Source organism: Cylas formicarius, unplaced genomic scaffold (assembly GCF_029955315.1).
Source record: "Cylas formicarius isolate icCylForm1 unplaced genomic scaffold, icCylForm1.1 PGA_scaffold_6__28_contigs__length_40554024, whole genome shotgun sequence".
Lineage (NCBI taxonomy): Eukaryota > Metazoa > Arthropoda > Insecta > Coleoptera > Brentidae > Cylas > Cylas formicarius.
The window spans coordinates 24,192,698-24,209,671 of NW_026844347.1; the positions used below are offsets into that span (position 1 = coordinate 24,192,698).

A 16,974-nucleotide genomic window follows, 5' to 3' on the forward strand; every position below is an offset into this window, starting at 1 on the left:
TTGACATTTATTGGGGATATTAGCCATTAGTTCCTTAATAGTCGAGTTAAAAGCAAAAATACGTAAGTAAGCGTTTACAAAAAAAAACGTAAAGCGTAATATTCACACTATTAAATACTATCTTTCGAAAGTGTAACAATATATGTATATTCAATTTTTTTGTTTAATATTAATTCACCTATTGCTGGTATTGTTGGAGGTTAAAGGATATGAATAAAATTTTACAATGTATTTTAAAATGGAGGTGAAATGGTGAACATTATCATCTTAATGATAACAATAATCGTAATGGAGAGTTTGTGTACAAAATAGGGAAAATATTGGGAAATGGTATATTTAAATTTGGAATACGGAAAAAAGTTAAATATGATTAATTTAAAACAATACTAAAGGGTGATTCAATAAGGGTTTCCACATTAAAATAATAAAAAAACTCTGAAGAATATAAAAATATACAAACATTTTTATTTGCAATTTTAGATTAGTGTATTACAATTAGGTATGAAAGATGATGTCATTCAAATGACCCGCGCGACTCACGTGGCATGATGTAAACCGTTTATTAAAATTTCCTATCACTTTTTGACACAATTCAGGTTCTATGCCGGCTATTTTGCGTCTAATCTCCTGTTTCAGCTCTGGAATAGTGTGTGGTTTATTTCTATACACTCTGCTTTTTAGATACCCCCAAAAAAAAAAACTAGGGAGTAAGATATCCCCGTTACCTGAGATAATCCGACCAGGAAACTTGCCCCGCAGCAATTGCCTCGTTTCTCTGGATGTGTGACAAGTGGCTTCATCCTGTTCTTCACAAACCTTCAATAAACCTTCCAACTGCTCTCCAAAAAAAAAGAGATATCATGTTTCAATAGCGAACACCATTAACCGTAACAGCGTTCTCCGCATCATCCTCGAAAAAAGAAGGGCCAATTATTCCTCCGCGCCAAAATGCGCGCCAAACAGTCACTTTTTGAGAATGCAAAGCTTTTTGAACAATCTCTCTTGGATTTTCTAATCCCCAAATACGAGCATTGTATTTGTTTACAAAGCTACCAACGTGAAAATGTGCCTCATCCCTAAAGATGATTTTCGTTGAAGAATGAATCCCTTATTCTCATATCGATTCTGCATACACGCGGCGCCGTTGATGATCTTGAGGTTTCAACTCCTGAGTTATTTGGACTGTATATGGGTAGATGGGTAGATGCAAGCTTTTTGTTAAAATTCGCTGTGTGGTTGAGTACGTAAGGCTCACTGGCTGCTATCGATGACGAATCGATGTGTTTGGATCTTCGGCTACACTTTCGAGAACAATAGCAATATTTTGATCTGCACGAGCACGTTGAGGGACTTTGAGGTTAGTTACAGATCCAGTTTGCTCAAATTTTTGAACCACATTCCAAATTGTCCTTTGAGAGTTTTGGGATACAGTGTGTAGAAATGTTAGTTTATCGTGTTTGTAGTTGTGTGATGAAAAAATGTGTTTATTATTTAATTAAACGAGATTAAATATTGCCCTCAAAATTTTCGCATTTAATTTTCTCAGTTCGACTATTTTATTACTTTAAACTTCTACTATTAACACTAATTTAAATAAAATGTATTACTCCTTTCGCCAAAACTATATTTAATTTGAATTTGTTTCTCTCTTTTATAGTGTAAAATGAAAAATCTCCAACGTTCTCACATTTTTGCACTGCACTGCGCCACAATCAATTTTGTAAAATTTCCAAAAAAAAGATTAATAGAATAATTTAGGTTTTATCAATGCATGTTCTTTTAAAAATTATGGGGTCCGCCAAACGAAATAACTTGCGTACGTATTTAAAGAAGTCGGTTTTATTAAACGACCTTAAAACGAACCGCTCAATCTGTTTCGCACTAAGCTTCGCGATTCAACCGCCTCAAATGGTCGGCGGCAGCACCGTCCAAGCAAACGCCAAATTCCGCGTCAGTCGGCCGCTGTGCTCTTCTCTACCCTCGGGCCCGACGCCGACAGGCGTCGCGACGTCACGTTCTTCTTCTTCGCGATGCGTCGCCGTCGATGGACCATCAGCAGCAGCAGCAGCAGCGGCGGTCTCGTATCCCCGCCCCACTGACTATTTAAACTAGCGCCGCGCTATTCCGTACGAGTTCATTTCTTCATCGTCCCTCGTTCAAAGAAGATTCGCTCAGTGGGACGAGACGCGTCACATTACACCAAGTTTGGTAATATTGGCGGTCGTCTCAAATATATTGTTCGACGAGCATCCCCTCATTCGAGGTATCGCGAGTGTGAAATTTAAAGACTGCCGGGCTGCCGTTCATAAAACCGTGTGGATTTTTGCGGTTAGTTTTCTTTTCAAGAAGTTCTGAGAGAGGTAAGAGTGCAGTGGTTTGCGTTGTGCCCTTAAGATGAGTGCCCTTCCGAATGGATTATATCGCACGTGAATTTTCGGCTGGGATTTGGTGCATGCTATACTCGCGCCCTATTTTATTAATATTCTTTAAGTGAAATATTTTCCTGGAAATTTTAATGAAAAAAATTTTAGAAACGGTTCAATTTGGCTGGTATTTTCTTTTAAATTTAATTAATTAATTAATATTCGTTACTTGGTCTAATATATTTTGCTTGTTCGTTTATAAAGTGCAAATAAAAAAATATGTGTTTAAAAAATTAAATCAGTGTATTCAAGCGGACTTTTCAACCGAATATTTTATTTCTTTTCAATAAATTTTCAGAAGTTCCTGATGTGATCCATCATTGATATCTCCGATTCCTCGCTACTAGAAAAAATATTTCAAGGAGTTTATTGGGTTCATTTGGGCGCCATTGAAATGAAGAATATTCTGCTAATTAATAATTTAAATGTATATATGAAAAAACTTGAGAAAACTGAAATTTTCATTTTTAACAAATATTGATTGAATTTAAGAAAAAAACGTAAGAGGCTGTAAGAAGTAAAATTAATATTCTTCGACCACTTTTTACATAATATTTCGAAATCTTTGTTACCCAATGGCGAGGGTGACTTGTCTTTCTTAATTCTTCACACGCAACTCAGTATACATTAACGTTCACAAATATTGACTCAAGAGGATAAACACTGCTTTATTAACCCAGACGGAAAAAGCGAATCTTTTTCGAAAAAGGTCACATAAGTGCAGCACTCTGGCGTTTTTTCTTATATTTTATATAAACAATCTTGACCCTGAGTGTTAGAAATTACGGTGTTTAAAGATGCAAATTGACCGAACGCAGATAAAGGTGTGAAAGTGCATAGCGTCTACTTTTTATGAATGAGTTTGGTGTGGCCAAGGTTGGACTCGTAGTAATAGTAAAAATTAGTTGAGTCAATTTTTAGTCTGTTATGCAAATGGTGATACTTAAGACACCGAGATACCGAGATAAGATGTCAAGTTCAAGCGGTTTTTCTACTTCGGAAGATTTTTTTTACTTAATTGAAAGTAACATAATTATTATGATGATAATAATTTTACTGATGATTGGAAATTATTTTTATAATTTTTTTCATAAATAATTGGCAAATTAGGATCTATTAAAACTACTTTTATTTTAACATTTTCTGGATTTAAAGTTTTTAAATGTTATTAACGAAAACGTGCATACATCTCTGTTCACGTAATTTTTTTTAATACATTTTATTATATACAAAGAAAATGAAATTTACATCAATTTTCAATATATTATTCAGGTACGTGCTTATTTCTTAAATCTTTTTAATTTTTGAGAGCAATAAAATATTTCTTAAATGTTAAAAGGAAACAAAAGCTCAAACGGCTGCAAACCAGGTTCAATGGAATACTTAACAACATTCTCCGGTAAAATAACAATCCTTAAAAGCTTGTAAAAAAAAGTGAACGCATTTCTTCACCTGTCTCGGCAATAATAAAATGAATGAAGTCCGACGCTCTACACTTGACTTTAAGGTTTGTTCTCCGTAGATTTTTAGATTGCGATTGGAAATTCCTGGTAATATTTAACAAACAGGATTAAAGATTTATCACAGCAATTGTTTCTTTTAGCACAACAAAAATGCAATTTTATATTTGAGTTTTAATTGTCATTGTCATGTCTGGGGAAGCGAATTCATTTTTCTTACTTTTATAGGCTTATTTGTCTATACTGAGCTTACTTAAGTATGATTTTGCGGGATAATATACATACATACACATACATAGAAAACACCGTTATCTGCTATGCACAGAATGTGATGACTGAATTAAGTGTTTAAAAAAATATTTTTTTTTGTAATTGACGGATGTCTATCAAGAATTATTTTAATAAGTGGCTTCCAAAGTACTAGGAGAACCAGAGTTGTGTGTTAAATAGAAACCCTTGCATAGTATGTTATTTTTGTGGTCCAAAGTGACTTAATATAGTTTAATTTTACAATTATCTTTATCTTGATTAATTTGAATTAAATTCCATATTGTTGAATTTAATACTTTGTAATTCCCTATCAAATGGTATGGTAAGCTATGGCCAGGTCTAAAATTGATTGCAGAATACAACAAATTAAATAATATTTTTTGTGCATAGTGCTTCAGCTCAGGCTGCATTTCATACGAAGCATATACATTTATTTATTTTTCTGATGCGTGAATATATCTTAGCTACAATAATCAGTTTAACGATTTTAAAAATAGAAATAACCACTGCGCCCCTCGTAAGTAAAAGGCAATTAATGTTAATAACAATTTCTTATAAACCAGATTGGCGAGCCAAAACTGACACACAACAAACGACAGTAAAACACTTATTCTGTAGGTCAGTAGTGCGTATCTGCCAACGCGCGAACACCAATTGTTTTGGCATTGTCTCAAAAACCCGTCGGTCAAGTTAAAACTAGAGCGCCTTTTGTAGAAGTTCTCGCATGTTGTATTCGATTTTTTTAGCCCGATTTTACAGCTGATCTACATGCCTGCGACAAGACTAGAACTCATTTTTATTCATCGTGCCTCCTCTGTCCGAACTCATTGACGTGGTCGACGGTTTTCGGCGAAAATTTGGTCATTCAAATTTCAATGGAGGTCATACCAGTTAAAGTATCAACCCATGATTAATTAAATACTTTACTACCATCTAATCAATGCAGTGTTAATATATACATATAATTATAATGTCTTCCGCATTAAAATAATAAAAATTACATCAAAGTAAATTTGCAAAAAAAATCAAATAAAGAAAAGCGACCATACATTTGGTTGTAAGTCAAATAATAGCAGTATTCCTGCAGACTTTCAATTAACTTTTTTTCGGAACTTTTAAAAGCTAATTTAAAGAACTGAGGAAGATGATTAAATATCTAAATTCCGTTGTAGTAGATTTATTTATGAATCAGAACAATGGGAACGTGGTTGGATTATAGTCACTGGAGTGAGAAGATTTCCCTCAAACGTCTTTGCACTGTTCTATTTGAGCACTCTCCAAGCATTAGACATGTTATCAAATTTAGCTGACCTTCCTACGCCAATGGTTAACCTCTACCAGCTCGAGTACACAGGAAAAATTTCGTACATTTTTTTCGTACTGCCTGCCACGGAGAAATACTACGAATAACGCATAGACACACTCGCACACACACGCGTCTACACATATACACGGAGGAGACATACGTAAAGGAATGTCCTGGGAATTATCGGAATCAAATTATATGTTAGAAGGAGATAGCTGAGTGGCATATAAATTAGTCACGAGCTACGCCAGAAGGCATTTTTTTAATCCATCTACGGGGGTTGTTCGGTTAGTAGCGACAGGGACAAATTAAAACCAAAGCAATTAAAATTTGTCTGAAGAATTGTTACATATTCCTGTATCATTTGTTTCGTCAGAAATTGTGCCCTTTTTAAATTTTTAAACAAATAAATTTTATCGTGTTAACAACCAGACTTTTCACATTTTAGGATCATTTAGGATTTGAGTTAAATTTAAAAATATTCTCTTTGTATATGTTGGTATTACTCTTTGTATAGTTTTTGAAGGAACTTCCATGGTCATGGAATGAATTGATATGTAATATTTACTATCGTGGAAAGTAATATTGAGTGATTGATAACAAACTATAGTCACATTTCTAGCGGCAGTTGCAGCACAGAGCGCCTGCTTTTAAATTCTTCTGTAGTAATATGGTATAATTTTTGAATCATTTTACAGCAAGGAGGATTCTATATTTCAAATAATACATATCTGAAATATTTTTTTTCGCTAAATAATTGAGATACCTAGTTCTTATAATGAAAACTAGTGAACAGCGTGCACATGGCATGCAATTTGATCGACGAATGTCAATTCTGAATATAAATAAGGCTTTTACCTTTAATATATATTTTTGGCATTGAGCTAATTGTGAAAATTTTGTGAAACCTTGTTTAGCAACGTAAGGAATTAATGCGGCTGATTGCTTGTGCAAAATCGCGCCGAGGTGAATAACAATGTGTAAAAAATTGTCAATAGCGTATTAAAGTTTGATAGTTGCCGATTGCCAAACTGTAGCTTTTTATTCTTTAATATGAAAATTTGCTTAAAATGTAACTTGGTCGCATGGTTTTCGCATAGAATTATTTTAAAAAAAGGATAAAAGGAATATCGTAAACAAATTCAAATCTAAGAACTTCTTTATCATAGAAGCTAGGAAGTCGGTTACATTAGTAAGGATGTAATATGTTTCCAGCCGTCAAAATGAATATAAAAAATTACTTTTTTAAATGGGATGTCCTGTATATTTATTCACTATTCCATTTGAACGACTTTTTTTGAACATTAAAATCTTAAATCTTAGTCTGACTCCCCCAACAATTTCTTCAATTTTGATCATTGCAATTTGCTTTTAACGATTTTTTCTTTAATATTTCTTTAATATTTAACATCTCCTGAAAATATCCGTCATACATATTGTGGTTCCCTTTCATCAGCAAACTGACGAGCTGAGAACCCAGCACTAGGTTCTAAGTGAAAAAGTTCAAAAATAGAAATAAACTGCCTAAAAACACGCTGGAACAACCTTAATTGAATCCAACTCATAATTGATGAGAAAACAAATAAAAATACACTTGTTGACGTTGTTTTAAACATATAGTAAAAAGATTATAACTCAAACGTCTTAAAAACTATTAAACAAAAACCCCAGGCCATTTTTAGTGTAAATGGCAAATGGTAGTCAGAGTAACCTTGAAATGAATAAAACTTCAAGTTTAAAAATCGTTTATACACGCACCGCAGCGACACACATGTGGTCGGCCATGTGGTTTATCTCCCGTATTTCACCCTCACAGCCCTCTTTGAATTTTACTCGATTTTAATCGTCGCTTCCGGGTCACTCGAATTCAACACTCGACGCGCTCGTTGCTATCTGAACCAAACTTCTGTTTAACTTGACATTTATTACGGCCATTTTCGAGATAGGACTCACTAACAGCTGCAGGTAGAGTGTTTGCGCTCATGATTATTAGTGGCGGGAAAATTCGGCGAGATTTGGATTCTAATTTATCGGGTTTCCTAATGCAACTTTAGTGACGTAGGTAGATCAATTTTGTAGTGGCTCGAACAGCCAGCCAACTATCAATTATTGCGCAATATTTTTAGATGATAAGTTAGCAAGCTTTTACGATTCCGGAAGTTGCTTTATTATTTTAGTTTTTTTTTAAACTTGTGAACTGTATAGATATAGGTGTAACTGCGAATAAATTAAAACAGTTTTTTAGAAAAAAATGTTGGAAGAAAAAGAATATTTTTTAATAGGCAACCGCGCCTGTTTGTATGCAAAAATTAACTTGTTCTTTGCTTGCAAGCTAATTTAAGAAATAACAGAAAGTGTATCTTCTAGTCGCTTTGGTTAGTACAACGTTTTTGGTTCTCTTATTTGTCTTCAAATTCGTGGTATGTTATTATGTATTATTTAATTACGAAATTATAATTGCTTCTACCATTTTTATCTAACAATTAATCCACCTCGTTCCACCTAAAATTTGTGACAGTTTGTAATATAGTAATTCTGACGTGAATATAAATTGTATTTCCTGTCGACTCGGAATGGTTATTAATGAAATGCAAAAAAAAACAAATTCACGTTTAAAGCCGCTGACCAGTAGCTGCTAAAATAGAAAAAAAATTGTTTGGTTTTCCTTCGTTTCCTTTACATTTACACTTGTACTGAACAAAAAAATAATAGTAACTGATCGGCTAAGTCTACGCCAACTTACAGATTTGAAATCCGTATGTAGTTTACGCAATAATATTTATTAACAAGTTATTTTGTCTAACACAGAAAGCCTAATAAGACAGTAAACTCAATTTTGAAAATACGAAGCTTTTTGCATTAACAATGTAAGACGGTTCGGAGCTTTTAATAGCATATTAAGAAATGACAAATAAAGTGAATTTACCATCAGTGAGTAAATATGTTTATACAGGGAATAAGAGCGTATTCGAACTTAAAAACAGAAAGTCTTTTAAAAGGTCGCATAGAAAGATCCAACTTAACGTTTTAAAGCGAGCCAACAAAATTTGTATTTGTTTTCGTAGAGTTTTGGGTAAATAGTGAGACGAACGGTCTCTCGATTCGGCGTCGTGGGAACTTATTGTGTGATTAGTGGTTATAGTCACGAGATGATGCAAAGAGTGTGTGTCAACACAGTAAAATACTGATGTTAACGGTGAGAATAAAGGTTCTCGTCCGTTCAATGCGTCGTCGATATTAATTTCAATTTATTTAGTAAAACTCCATTTCCAAGTTGACAACCAAGCCAACCCAAGTGCGGTAAATTTTCAAGGATCAGATTGTTAAAATTAGACCACGCGCGACTTTCGCACTTTCTATAGGACTTCCTGCTTCGTGCCCTTGATAAAGCCCAGAAAATAGCGGCACTTGTCTTATTCGTCTGAAGGTAGGTTTAGTATACAGTGTGACCCATAATGAAAGTATTGTATTTTTCAGTCGACTACCTGTCGAATAGGTAACAATTTTTTACGCAGAAACTAGTCGCGTAGTCATTTTTCTTATAAATATTACTGTGGACTTCGCAACACCATTCTTCTTCCAACGAAAACCGGAGAACTCAGAGAGAACTGAGACCGACATAAAAGCACCTTCCTGATGAACCATTAAATAAACATAAGAATGTGAGCAAATTGTAACGCAGTCTCACTAACATGTACGCCGACTATTAACTCTGCAGGCATTTTTTATGCCCAGTTCGTGTTTTTACTTTTATAATATGCATTTTGCATTAACTGCATTTCATACATGAATGAACGCACGGCGCTCGCGTGCAGATACGGACTCTAGTTTTTTCACGAAATACATACATTCTTATTATCTACGGTCGTGACATATCGTTGGGATTTTTCGTACGTCCTTCTTTCCATAATGCAGTACACGCGTCTTTTAACAGAACACGGCCAAAATTTCGGCTTTCTACGAATTCATGGCAGTAATGAATATTTTTCTAAAACCATCAATATGGGAATAGGAAAATATTGTACAAATCTAATCAGAAGGCGATAACGGAGTTGAAATGGAAAAATATACACATCTATCATAGATCGCGCTACTTTATTTTTTAATTTTTGTTTCGTTTTATTAATAAAATTGAGATAACGCAAGTCGAGCAGTCTGTTTCTGTTCTTCTTGGTGTGATTTAACCCGACCGGCAGCATGAGTACCTCCAAATTTTTTGCATACACTGAAAACTCTCTAATAGCCCTTTCTGTACACTCGAAGGTTGCGTACCACAATCACTTACACATTGACACCGTGTTACAACTGGGACATTAGTAGGTACGGATGCTACCATTTTTGGCTGCACTTATCGAGAGTACGACCCTCCTGCGTGAGAATGGATGCTTTGCCATTCATGGAAAGGCTTCTCAAATCTTTAATTTACTTCTTTATCAAAAAAATGTTTAGATATTTTGCTGTTTTAAATGTTCTGACATGCAGGTTTATTCGATTGTTTGTTTGTTTTCCTACGCCCCATCAAGTTTTACCGTAGCAGGGCCACTATATTATCTAATAACTATATGGTTTCTTCAGCAGAAAAGATTCCTTTTCATAATTTATAAGGCCGTATAGTCCGACCCTGTTCGTTTCTGAGAAGAACTGAAGCAGAAAATTTACCGAGCTATATTTACATCACTTTGCAACCTGTTCATTAGTTGACTCGCGCAGGGTGAACAGTTCGCAGGAATTTTATGATTTATGCGTTCAATTTTAACTCGAGAAAAATACCTTGCGTTCTAATTCGTCGTAATCAATGGCAATGATATCGGCTAAATGGTCGACGGATTGGGTGATTTACCTTTATTATCGGCGTAGCTGGAAATAACGCCACACTCCATCCTTAACAATCCGGTTGATTTCATTAATCCATTTAAGAATTCGAGTGAATCACTCGACCTTGCGGACGAGCAAACTATAACCAAACGGTTCGGCGGGATCCTAGCGAAAAAAAAGAACGCCCGAGGTCCTTTTGCCGACGTCGTATTGTTGTCGGCTTTGTTTTTATTATTTTTATTGGCATTTAATTATAGGAAGAACGTTTGGTTATTGTTCGATGCTGTAACTTGGTTGAATTGTTCGGAGCGAGAGGGAACAAAAATGAGTTATTTCCGAAGATGATTGCTCGTATCTGGGTTTTTATGGCAGCGGGTTTTAAAAGTCTCGTCGCCGTTGTTGCATGCTTATTGAAATATTAAATTAAATTGAATTAAATGTAGCAAAACCATTGGTATTGTACATGCTACAATTACTTTTAAACATTTACAATCTATCCCAGGTATTCAATACTCTACTGTACTTGGCAACTAGGTAAATAAATCAAAAATATGTTTCCAAATAGCTTTGAGCAGATACATGAATGACTCGACTGCACATATGGAAAGCTAACGAAAACTAACCGAAATTTATTGATATACACAACTAGTAGGAGAACTCAAATATTTATCTTTTTATTATTTATTTTCTTTCTTCAGGCCTGTCTATAAAGAAAAAGTGCTTCGAAATTCAGTTTTTTTTTGCATAGTTTACTTTATTTTTTGTGTTTTAAATGTTCCGGGAACAATATATAGCAGTATTCGGAATACACATTTTTACCTTCTTTTCTGGAGTTGTAGCGCTATTAGTACTTTTTAGTCATAAAAAAATTATATTTTTGCACAAACAATTTTTAACTAAATCCTGCCCCGATTTCCATAGTACTGATAACTACTAAAGACCAATTTACAGTTAACAATGCAAAATATATGAATCTATAATTTACTCATTAACCATTTACGTCGGGCTAGCTAGAATGTATTTAACTCATCCCAGCTTTTCAGTGGTCCATGAAATATCCAGGCCCTCTATAATTTTTGAAAACGTCCATCAAAATCGCACCATAAATATTCTCAAACACTCTTGCACATTTCTAACTTTTGGAAAAATTACATTGTAAGCTTCAGTGTGTCAAAAAAATTAAGACAAAAGAATGTCATATATAGAATTGCTTGAAAAGCTCATAGTCATTAACAATTGTTAAGAATATTCTTCTATATTTACATAAAATAACTGCAATAAGGGGCAACAAACAGGACAAACTACACAAAGAGATAAAGACAGACGATAATACCCTAGGGCTGAATATAGAGTTGTTACACCCAACTACTGCTTTGTTAAACATTACAGGACTCCCAACTAGGCAAGGAAATAATAGCCCATTAATTAATTAAGATTAGAAAAAATCCGCTACACCGATAGGGCAAATCTCAACAAGGACTAAGCCCAGAACGAGTCTGGTCTAACAGATTGCGATCTACATTGACAGTTAATCGATAATAAAAGCTATGAAATCCATTAAAATAGCATCCAAGCAAGTATTGCATTGTCACAAGTCAGCAAAATGGCAAGTCAGAATAGAGCGACCCTGCCGTGGGTATCAAAGTACGAAAGCCACCAAGGTAACGAACGCGCCGACAATATAGTCAGCGAAGGCTCATCAAAGTTCACGATTAGACCAGAAGCCCTTTGGGTTGTCGTGCCCTTGAAAAAGCATCCGTCAAAGCATGGATAACAAAAAGGCAAATACAGGCGATGGAATTATTCAGAAGTCCATCGGCAAAGTTAACAGCAGGCTTGCTAAGCCATGAAAGAAAATGTTTAGAGATGGAGCACTGCCTGCTAAAGAAGTATCCAAGCCTAATGAGTCTGCCAGAATGCACTGAATGCACAACAGAAGGAAACGGAATCTATGGAAGCAGTCACAATAGATCTTTTGGGTCGCAGTGACAGAAAAGCTAAAATTCAACTCTCCTTAACTGTAATGAACTAAGCTGGTATATAATCTACAATTTTGGAGTCAGTGTAACACCGGTGCATCATCATAAACACCGATCTTAATTACCGTCCAGAGTTAATTAAGATTTTATTTGATTTTTTTGCGACTGGTCTTAATCCCCGTTAATCTGTAATAATTTTTCGCAACAAACACAAAATATGTAGGACGTTGACAGTAAAAACGTAAGGTTTTGCATCAATACCGCCGATTCTTAAAGTGCTAATGAAATTTACCGTTCGCCGTCCCAAGCTATAAACTTTGTTAATTTGAGCGTACAAATGACGCGAATACTTTTCCACGAATTATGGGTCACTTGTAAGATATTTAACCCACTTTCATACCAAACACCGAGAATTTGTCTACGGGATTTCCGTAGTGAGAAGCTATCATAAAAAACCGCAACGTAATTCAGACAAGGTCGGTCCACACTTAATCGTCACAAATCGACATTCCAATATGAAGGATTCGCGACAATTCGGGATATTCTAACCGATCAGTCGATATTTTTAGATTCTCCGATTACATAAATATTGACGCTTCGATTTGCATAAAATTGTCAGATTGCCGCATAAATTAGTAATTAAGTGGCCAGACAGAATACCAGCGTCGCGGACTTTTCCGACTACAGCGACATAAATAACACATATTGCAATGTATATTTGTGTTAAAGATTTGGACATAGAACATTCATTTAAAAGATAAAATGGATCTCGTTTCAGTTGTTTAGTAAGAAAAAAAATTGTTTTCTTACTTCAAGTAAAATAAAAGTTGTTTACTGCGCTAAGTATACAACACCTAAGATAACACTATTATTACTTTTCTCTGCGCCATTATATTAGATAAAATATAATATCTACCTACGTGCATATATATTTTTTACGAATAGGTTCTTTTTGGATGGATCTTCTGAGATTTCATGTCATCGGTTTTCATAATCATTAAAGAGTCGTTTTGTCTAACTTACTTGCTTTTAGTCTATGTGAAAAATAGACTATTTGATTGGATGTCCATTTCCAGTTTTTTTTAATATCTACTAGTGGCACACATTTAGTAACGATGTAAAAAGAGATTCCAAGGACTAGATGACAAAAATTATATTGATTCTCGAAGAAACGCATTCAAAAATCCTCTATTCCTTGCTTTAAAATCTAAATAGAAAAGAATACGTTTGTAATAATCTTTTAGTAATAATACTGGTAATAAAGTATACAATATTATGTTGTATTTTAGAAAATGCTTAACTTAGCGAGCACTATACCGCTGCTTAAAAATAGAAAAAAAAAATAATCTGGTCTTATGCTCCTCTGTGTCCGCTTTTGCAAAATCAAAATCGAGACAGAAATGGCTCTTACTGTTAATTTATTCTTTTATACACATATAAATATTTCTTTGGGTTAGAGTTGAAAAAGGTTACTCTTCCCACTAAACAATTTTCGTTTTAGTTTTTCGTTTGAAGAAAAATCTTCAATCCAACGAATCTTCTGAATGTGTATATGTTACGCAGATGAGTGCGTATCTTATTTTTCGTCACAATGAATATTCCAAATGGCATAACACTTTGAATAAAAATAAAATACTTTGGTAGTAAGGTTATTGGTAACAAATAACTAAACACAAAACCATTTTCATAAATGAAACGCTATCAAAATACCAAAATTTCACCAATTTTTGGAATCGCATCAATGAATAATAAATTTAATTATTACTTTTCCATTTATATTATTTCCCTACGAAACACCACTATTTAACTATTTTAACTTCGTTTATCGTTGTAACGGAAATATTGCCAGGTGATAAGAAAATTCGCTTTTATGCACGTTTAAGAAAGAAGTTGAGCACGAGTCTATTTATAATTGCGTCAAAAGGAGCATTTACGATTTGTATACCCACAAAAGGCAGCTGTGGATCAGAGAAAGAAATGGCAGTTGCCTGCGGATCCATGCGGAAGCGTATAACATTTTAGGGATGAAATTCGATCTAAACGCACGAAATTATATTTAAGTGTCGTCGTTAAAGAGACGGTTAACAATCTGTTAAAATTTCATAGGAGGCATTCGGGTAGTGAATTTCATTACAATTGTCATTTGCACTGTCCGCCTAGAGGTCAGCGACCCCGCCCCGATCGATTTTCGATCGTATTAATTACTTTTAACGGCGGTTATTAGGAATCCGCTGATGCATTGCCGGGTATTATGAAGATACCCTGTATAATGTCGGCTCGCGGACGCTTTGCTTAAAGCGAAAAGCTATAAAATATAATTTCCCATTGAAATTCTACAAGATTTATTACAAGTTATCTGGTTATTTAAAACTTGATTTAATGCAGGCTAATGCCCATAAAGTATCAATAACAATCTTATGCAAATTGATTTTTTTAACTGTTTTAATAACCTACTATATTTAGTATCTAATTCATCTTGCATTCTGAGCTTCCGGTAGTTGGGAAAAAATCGTTTATCAAAACGATCTGGTTTGAAATTATGGTACGTTGGTCGACACCATAGAGATTGGTTCGGGCTATGTTATTAAAGCCTGAAAGTATTTTAAACCAGTTGGTACTGAACGCCTCTTATACTACGGCCCATCAGATGGTGTCCGTGTATTTTAGTTGCCTTTTCACTCCTCGCAGAATTTTATATTGTAGTCGTATTCTACAAAAAGGACAAAGTTTCTTTTAGATTTCTCAACCGTTCGGGCTTAAACAAATGGGGATATTTTAGGACATTCAAAAATCTGGGGTAGTGTTTAATGACCACTATTACTAGAGTTTTAAAACACAACCCGCAGCTTATATTGGTTGGTTGTATTGGCAATATGAAAGAATCCTCAAAAACTAAATGTGGGCCGACATCTTCAAAATTATAATTTTCGACAGTGGTAGCTAAACCATTAGGGAAGGCACTTAGCACAAATAAGCAATTTGCCATATTTTACGATTTTTTTTTAACTCACTTTCATGAACAAGAAGTATCTCTTGAATCGATGGCAAATATTGAGAAAGTTGAGAAAGCTCCTTGAATTGAGAATTTGATATTGTTTTATAAAATTTATAGGTGAATATGGTCGTGGCTGCACAGCTAAATCGTGTATAATCGAACAAAAAAAGTGAATCTGCTTTGATAGGGTAGCTCAAATTGAAATATTATTACGGTTCATATAACTAACTAATTTAATTTTTGGTTTTTTGGGTTAGAGACGCATTTTTTCAATTTTTTTAACTACCGTTTCCGAAATACAATGCCAGACATTCTTCTTTAATAACTTATCTCTATACAGAAGTGCGTACTGTTTGAGTTGCTCTCTTTTTAATCAAATTTGAATTCGAATTTGTTCATCTCACACCGCAATCGAAGGTGGAATCGTTATTTGCGTGTGATAGTGCGGGTAAGTCGCAATTTGTGCAAATTAATCGTATATTCGCATAACATAAAACAAACAAACCAATCTTCTTCAGCAAACGGCAATGGTACTCAAGATAAATTATTCCTCTCAGCCGTTTTTCCCACAACGAAAACTCACACTCCGGTACACATTCTTTCACACAAAGAAACCGTAAACAAAACCAAACACGATATACACACACAACTATGATGGGAACCTCTTAAAATATGATTTCTTCTCATTGGTCCCGTGTTTGCTGAGCAAACTTTTATAATTAGCCGGTACACAGTGACGTTTGCTCGTAAATTTGACCAATTACTTAAATCGATGCAGAAAAGTAACACCTTGTATAAACTCTTTCGTAATTTTAGTTAGTCTGGTGTTCTTTGTCACTTGAATGTTTAAATCACTTTTAATTCTTCAAGTTATCTCAGATTCCCAAAATTCTTTGGAAAAAAATCTCCTTTTTTCAAATTTTGAGTAAAAAGCTGATATAGCTTAATAACTGACGGCTAAGATTTAATTCTGTTCAACGTAATTGAAACAAAGGTTAGTAGAAAACTGTTCATATCTAGTCTCAACAAAATTATTTTTAATTCTTGATTAACATTTTTTTTATAAAGTCAACAATAATTTAAATATAATTTAAGGTATCCGAAACAGTCAAATATTGAGGAGTTGCTATCAGCCCACCTCTTGCACTCAATCTTGAGTTCCAGAATTTTTAATTAAACTTTCATTTGGAGTTTATTTATTACAGTTTAAATAATGGGGCTAAAAAAGAACATTAACCTTAATACCATCCAGTGCCGAGGCGGACACAAGCAATTCGTAAGTTTAGTATGCAAACCGTCAGTGAACAATCGACACTCAAAAGAACATAACAATCGTAATAGATTCCTTATTAATTGATTTGTATTTGGCACGAGTTGAAATCAAACAATGGAAAATATTTATCGCGGCGCAATATTGAGAAATTGTTTTCCGTGACAAATATCAGCCTTATTAAATGCCGATATACTATTAGTGAAATTTGCACAAAAAAATAACACCAATTAAAACAGTGTTGGTATTAGGTACCGACTTGTCAGGTAAATCAAAAAACCGCTTAAATCGTATCGTAAACTTTGATAGCTGCCTTTAAATTTTCCGTTTTATATTTTGCCATAAACCTCCGTTGCGGCTATTTTGGTTTACATTTTAAGATTAACGTTAGTCGTATAAGGAAATACCATTACTGAAGTGAAGTGAAGTGCCCGAGGAAGTCGCCAATCAGCAAAT

The 16,974-nt window shown here is 34.3% G+C and overlaps 1 protein-coding gene across 3 annotated transcripts in view; it reads left to right on the forward strand.

Annotated features, from left to right (window-relative positions):
* Nucleotides 1–16,974, forward strand: part of LOC132703297 (titin-like) — a 91,332-nt gene that overhangs the window by 29,242 nt on the left and 45,116 nt on the right. Inside the window, exon 1 of one of the 3 annotated variants that reach the window (XM_060672456.1) lies at nt 2,154–2,360. The exons of 1 other annotated variant lie outside the window; for it this stretch is intronic. The gene's annotated coding sequence lies outside the window, so the exon portion shown is untranslated. Of the gene's footprint in view, nt 1–2,153; nt 2,361–16,974 lie in introns of those variants that run through there. One more of the 3 variants, XM_060672455.1, reaches the window with a different exon arrangement.